This window comes from Salvelinus fontinalis, chromosome 36 (genome assembly GCF_029448725.1).
Source record: "Salvelinus fontinalis isolate EN_2023a chromosome 36, ASM2944872v1, whole genome shotgun sequence".
Taxonomy (NCBI): Eukaryota; Metazoa; Chordata; class Actinopteri; order Salmoniformes; family Salmonidae; genus Salvelinus; species Salvelinus fontinalis.
In genome coordinates, this window is record NC_074700.1 from 19423906 (window position 1) to 19429973 (window position 6068).

The window sequence follows — 6068 nt, forward strand, 5'->3', positions numbered from 1 at the left end:
GATAAATTTGATTTCCATTGATAATTTTTGTGTGATTTTGTTGTCAGCACATTCAACTATGTAAAGAAAAAAGTATTTAATAAGAATATTTCATTCATTCAGATCTAGGATGTGTTATTTTAGTGTTCCCTTTATTTTTTTGAGCAGTGTATATATACAGTGACAATATATATATAGCATATTTCAAACGTGAAGGCAACACAATGCAGAAAAAAATAAGAATAGTTTTAATATTTACTGCACAGCAAACATAAAACAATTAAATACAAATATTACAGTTGAAAGACTAGAAAGCACTCGAAGGAAAAGCAAAGATAAAAAGGTGTGTTTTAAGATCCCTTTTAAATATGTCCACAGTTTCGCCCCCCTCAGGTTCTCAGGCAGGCTATTCCAGAGGTAGTGGTTATAGTAACTAAAAGCTGCATCTCCATGCCTCTTGATCCTAGGCATTGGGATAGTTAAAAGGCCAGTGCCAGAGGGCCTGAGTTACCTACTGGATACATAACTTAAAGCATGTCTGATATGTATTGGGGTGCACAACCATGGATTGACTTGAAAACCAATAGAAGAATCTTTAAATTAATTCTAAAAGGCAGACAGTGCAGAAACCTTAAAACCGGTGTAATGTATGCTCTCCGTCTGGTCTTGGTCAGTACCAGTGCTGCAGCCTTCTGTATGTTTTGCAGTTGACCAATGGCTTTCTTGGGTAGACCAGACTAGAGAGCATTTCAGTAGTCAAGCTTACTTGTAATACAAGCTTGGATGAGTCTCTCTGTATCAGAAACGATCACACCTTGGCAATGTTCCTCATGTTGTAAAAAATCTATTTTGGAAACATTTCTAATGTGTGATTTGAAATTGAGTTCAGAATCTAAAATTACACCTATGTTTATTACCTGATGTTTAATCTTTTTTGCCCATGAATTAAAATGTGCGGCCAGATTCTGTCTCTGTGCTTTGGCTCCAATAATAAGTACCTCTGTCTTGTCTTGATTTAGCTGGACGAAGTTGTGAGCCTTTCAAGTATTTAGATCACTAATACAGTCTAATCATTTATCTGTGGAGCTAAAATCCTCTGGTGACACAGAAAGGTAAAGAGCATCAAACCCGGCAGAAAAATTCATTTTAGCTTCAAAACACTAGCAACACACTAGCAGAGCAGCTCAAACAGACACTCAGACACTCTGTCAGGCTGATCACATCACATAGATACCTTGGTGGGAAATAACTTTCAAAATGCCTGTTCTGTTGCAACGGTACATCGTTAATGTGACAATCACCTAACAATAACCTATGTAATGAAATACATAGGTGACATTTCTGAAATATGCCTCTGATGGTGCAGGTATATTCACATTCCAGCATTGTTGTTTAAAAAAAATACATTATCCTAACTGTAGCCCACATAATACATTATCTATAGTCAGATATTATAGAGCTGTCTTTTCATTTGCTTGGTGAAGATAAAGGCAATGTAGAAAGAGCAACTGAATGAATTTTACACAGTAGCTTCTCTCCCTCCTCCTCCTCTCCCTCCTCTCTCACACACTGACAAACACCAGGTGTGCGGAGTAGGCCAGGTAGAGCATGAAGTTGAGGGCGGTGAGCACGGCAACTGTCACCAGTGTGGGCTGCTGCCAGGTTTGGTTGGAACGCTTGTCAAACTGGAACACGGGCCAAATGATGGTGGCGGTCAGGTACATGACAACAGCCAGGCGACCATAGGCAGACAGGAATTGTGTAAAGGGGCACGGGAAGCAGGCGATACACTCCCCAACACACAGCACCACCACAGCCTCTGACAGGATGAACCAGATACAGTAGACTGCCATGCACCACCTGAGAGCTGCGTGTTGATCGTACGACACCAGGTCGCTGACCAGCATGAAGATGACGCAGGCCATGAAAGTCTTTCACAACTTGAGCAGGCCTGTAGCTTCAGCCATGTAGCCCTCCACCTCGCCCTGCCGCGCCAGTGTCAGGGTCACCTCCTACAGGTAGGAGAAGACATTGGAGGCGATGCGTCTGTCAAGGCCTACTGTGGTTCTGCTGGACCTTGAGGAAGTAGACGGGGAAGATGATGGAGGCAGAGAGCCAGAGCAGGGTGGCGTAGCAGGCCATGGTGATGTGGACGTTATTCCAGGAGACGGGGCCTCGGGCCTGGAGGCCAAAGTGCTCCACCAGCAGCACCAGCAGGGTCCCAATGACGCTGAAGGCCCAGTAGAACACACAAAAGTCTCCCACCAGGGAGAGTGAGGCCGTGGGCTGCCACAGTGAAGATGACACAGGAGAACAACAGGGCAGCCACACGTAGGCAACACTATCAATGGCATGGTGGGAGGTGTTTTACGGTCAAGTTATACAGGGGACTGGGGAACATGTACTGTAATACAGTATCAATACAGTAGGAATACCGTAGCAGTTCACTTGTTCAGAGTCTTTAGTTGTGTCTGAGGAGGGGATCAGTGTTATCCTGTCCTCATCCAGTATTCTGCAAGGACATAAAGAAACAAAGAGAGATTTAGGGCCAGGTGATTCACAGAGCATCCAGAACTGGGAAACTGAAACTATTAACATGACTTTCTGTTTTACATTTCTATACATGAGAGCAATTCTTGGAAATGGTTCCCAGCCACTTATTTTCTGTCTGCACCTGAGGACATACTCTCCTAGTCTGGTACACACATTCCATCAACATGACTCTCAGTAAATGTTTATATGCCTGAGAGCAGGGTCGTCATATTCACTAGGACGACACTAAAGCAAATGGGTTGAAACTGAGAGGGACTACCTCAATTGGTCTAAACAGAAACTTGTTTTCCATTGCAAAACATTTGGCTACGGTGTAAAACCTTTTGCTACGGTGTATAACCTTTTGCTATGGTGCAATACATGTTTGCTACGTTATGCACTAACAAATACAACCCAGCTTATTTTGGTTGTTAGGCCTGTTAATTGATTACCACGTCGCCCTCCTAGTCACATGTTCTACTCCAGTACATTTATTCTCACACTAATGATGATATGACAGTCAGAGAGAGAAAACTCTTCCAGCTGTAACTTGTACTAGGCTAGTCAGTATACACACAGTAATGAGGAGATAGAAAGCCCTGGGGTAAATCTCAATTGTATTTCCTTGATTCCTCCATTTTGAGGAGGCAAGAAGAGAGGATGAGAGGAGTCAAGAAATTACAATTGAGATGCACTCCTTGAATTCAGTCTGAAAGAAGAAGGCATGTCTTCCTTGACGTCGTCGCCCTCTGGTGGCGTTGGTGTTTACTGTCAGTCTCACAGCTCACCACTAGTCTCTCAGCGTCATCCTTTTTCATTGGGCCAAAGCTAAGATTCTCCTAAATCAACTAGCCTTCCTAGACATTGCCGGTGTCTGAAACGACAACCTATTCACTATATAGGGTACTACTCTTGACCAGAGCCATATGGGGCCTGGTCAAAAGTAGTGCACTATATCTGGGAATAGGGTGTCATTTGGGACGCATAGTTTTACTCACATCTAATATACTCATCAAATGTTTTCATTCAATTAACTGATAGCATCAGTCTGATACTTCACAATCATCCTCATCATATGCTTCTCAGCAACACATTCCTCTTCAGTGTGTTTAGCTCTAAGCCTGGCTTCCCTAATGCCTTGTTACTGTAAGTCCCTCATTACTGGGTCTATTAGCCAGAGAAGAGCTCTTTAAGAGCCTCCCTTCTTCTCTGGGGCGAGGGAGAAATACACAGGAAGCTGAACTAATGTCTACATCTCAGATCTAGAGGGACCTAGACCAGTGGAGGCTGCTGAGGGAAGGACGGCTCATAATAATGGCTGGAACGGAGCAAATGGAATGGCATCAAACAAATAGAAACCATGTGTTTTTGTTACCATTCCACTGATTCCGCTCCAGCCATTACCAAGAGCCCGTCCTCCCCAATTAAAATGCCACCAATCTCATGTGGCCCAGATACAAATATAGCGTACTGTCCTGTAGACCGGGTCCACACAGAAATGACAAGTTTGTGATATAAAACTGGGTAAGACAAATGGACCACCTTGGCTGGTTTCTCGGACTCAGATAGACCAAGGATACTCCTAGACTAGTCCAGGACTTAACTAAATCTGTGTCTGGGAAACTGTCCCATAGTGTCAATAACGTATTCCATCCCCCTGTTCAATGGGGGCCTAGTTACTCATATCTAGAGGTAGAGGGAGCGAAACAACCAAACTGAGATGAGATAGAAGTGTGGTACATGCCCAAATCATCTCTCTCTCATCTAGATGTCACTGGGATATGAATAGCAATATAAAAATAATACATGTTATTCTTACCTACTTGTTTTATCTCGCATTTTCATATTTCTTCCCGTTACCTTTTCGGAGCCGGGACGCGCACTTTTACGCAGCGCAACCACTTCATCTAGCTAGCGAAAATGATTTTCTCACAAATTCCCATGCGACATTTGGTAGTATGATATGAATTCATGCCTTCATCCTCATGCCCCCATCGGCGATGTTCTGGAATGTCCCCTTGTATTTAAAGAGTAGGTTATGGTCGCGCTCCCGTGCTTAGACGTTGCATGCATCAACCAATGGTTGCGTGCACGTCATAGACTTGCGGATTGCTATAATGTACATTCAGATTTTTTAAAATATATATTTATATATATATATATTTTTTTTTTTAAAGTTACAGCCTTATTCTAAAATTGATTAAATTGTTATTTTTCATCAATCTACACACAACACCCCATAATGACAAAGCAAAAACATAAAAAAAAAAAAAAAATGTATCACTAATAAAAAACAGAAATATCACATTTACATAAGTATTCAGACCCTTTACGCAGTACTTTGTTGAAGCACCTTTGGCAGTGATTACAGTCTCGAGTCTTCTTGGGTATGATGATACAAGCATGGCACACATGTTTTTGGGGAGTTTCTCACATCCTTCTCTGCAGATCTTCTCTAACGCCGTCACCTTGGATTGGGTGCATCGCTGCACAGCTATTTTCAGGTCTCTTCAGAGATGTTCGATCGGGTTCAAGTCTGGGCTCTGGCTGTGTGCTTAGGGTCATTGTCCTGTTGGAAGGTGACCTTCGCCCTAGTCTGAGGTCCTTAGCGATCTGGAGCAGGTTTTCATTAAGGATCTCTCTGTACTTTGCTCCGTTCATCTTTCGCTTGATCCTGACTAGTCTCCCAGTCCCTGCCGCTGAAAAACATCCCCACAGCTTGATGCTGCCACCCCCATACTTCACCGTAGGGATGGTGCTAGGTTTCCTCTAGACGTGACACTTGGCATTCAGGCCAACAAGTTCAATCTTGGTTTCATCAGACCAGAGAATCTTATTTCTCATGGCCTGAGAGTCCTTCAGGTGCCTTTTGGCAAACTCCAAGCGGGCTGTCATGTACCGAGGAGTGGCTTCTGTCTGGCCACTCTACCAAAAAGGCCTGATTAGTGAATTACTGCAGAGATGGTTGTCCTTCTGGAAGGTTCTCCCATCTCCACAGAGTAACTCTGGAGCTCTGTCAGAGTGACCATCGGGTTCTTGGTCACCTCCCTGACCAAGGCCCTTCTCCCCTGATTGCTCAGTTTAAATACAAATACAAATAGAACTGACAATGATTCGTTGTTCTACATGTCGGCGAGGCATGTTAACACATACTGCATGTCTAAACGTTCCAAAACGTTGTGTCCTGGTTCAGCCCCCAGTTGCAGACATAGGTCACATTCCTGTGCCTAGGCGTTGCTGACGCAGGTCAGATCTTACACCGCCTGGGGTCCAGCAAAATGAAGGCAGTTATACCATTTTAAAAACATTACTATACGTCCACAAAAGTTTTCACAATGCATTAAGTGTGTGCTGTGCCCTCAGGCCACTACTCTACTACTGTACCACATATCCACAACACAAAATCCATGTGTACGTGTTTCTAGTGCGTATGTTATCGTGTGTGTATGCATGTGTCTGTGTTAATTAATGGAAACGTTCAACAACGTTTGGCAACTGAACATGGCCTAAATGTGTGGAGAAGTGGTGGAAGCTCATTGAGGGAATGTTCTGATGGG

The 6068-nt window shown here is 43.5% G+C and overlaps 1 pseudogene; it reads right to left on the reverse strand.

The window, feature by feature from the left end:
* Positions 1-208: 208 nt before the first annotated feature.
* On the reverse strand, positions 209-4595 carry LOC129835369 (myeloid-associated differentiation marker homolog; annotated as a pseudogene).
* Between the last annotated feature and the right edge of the window lie 1473 nt (positions 4596-6068).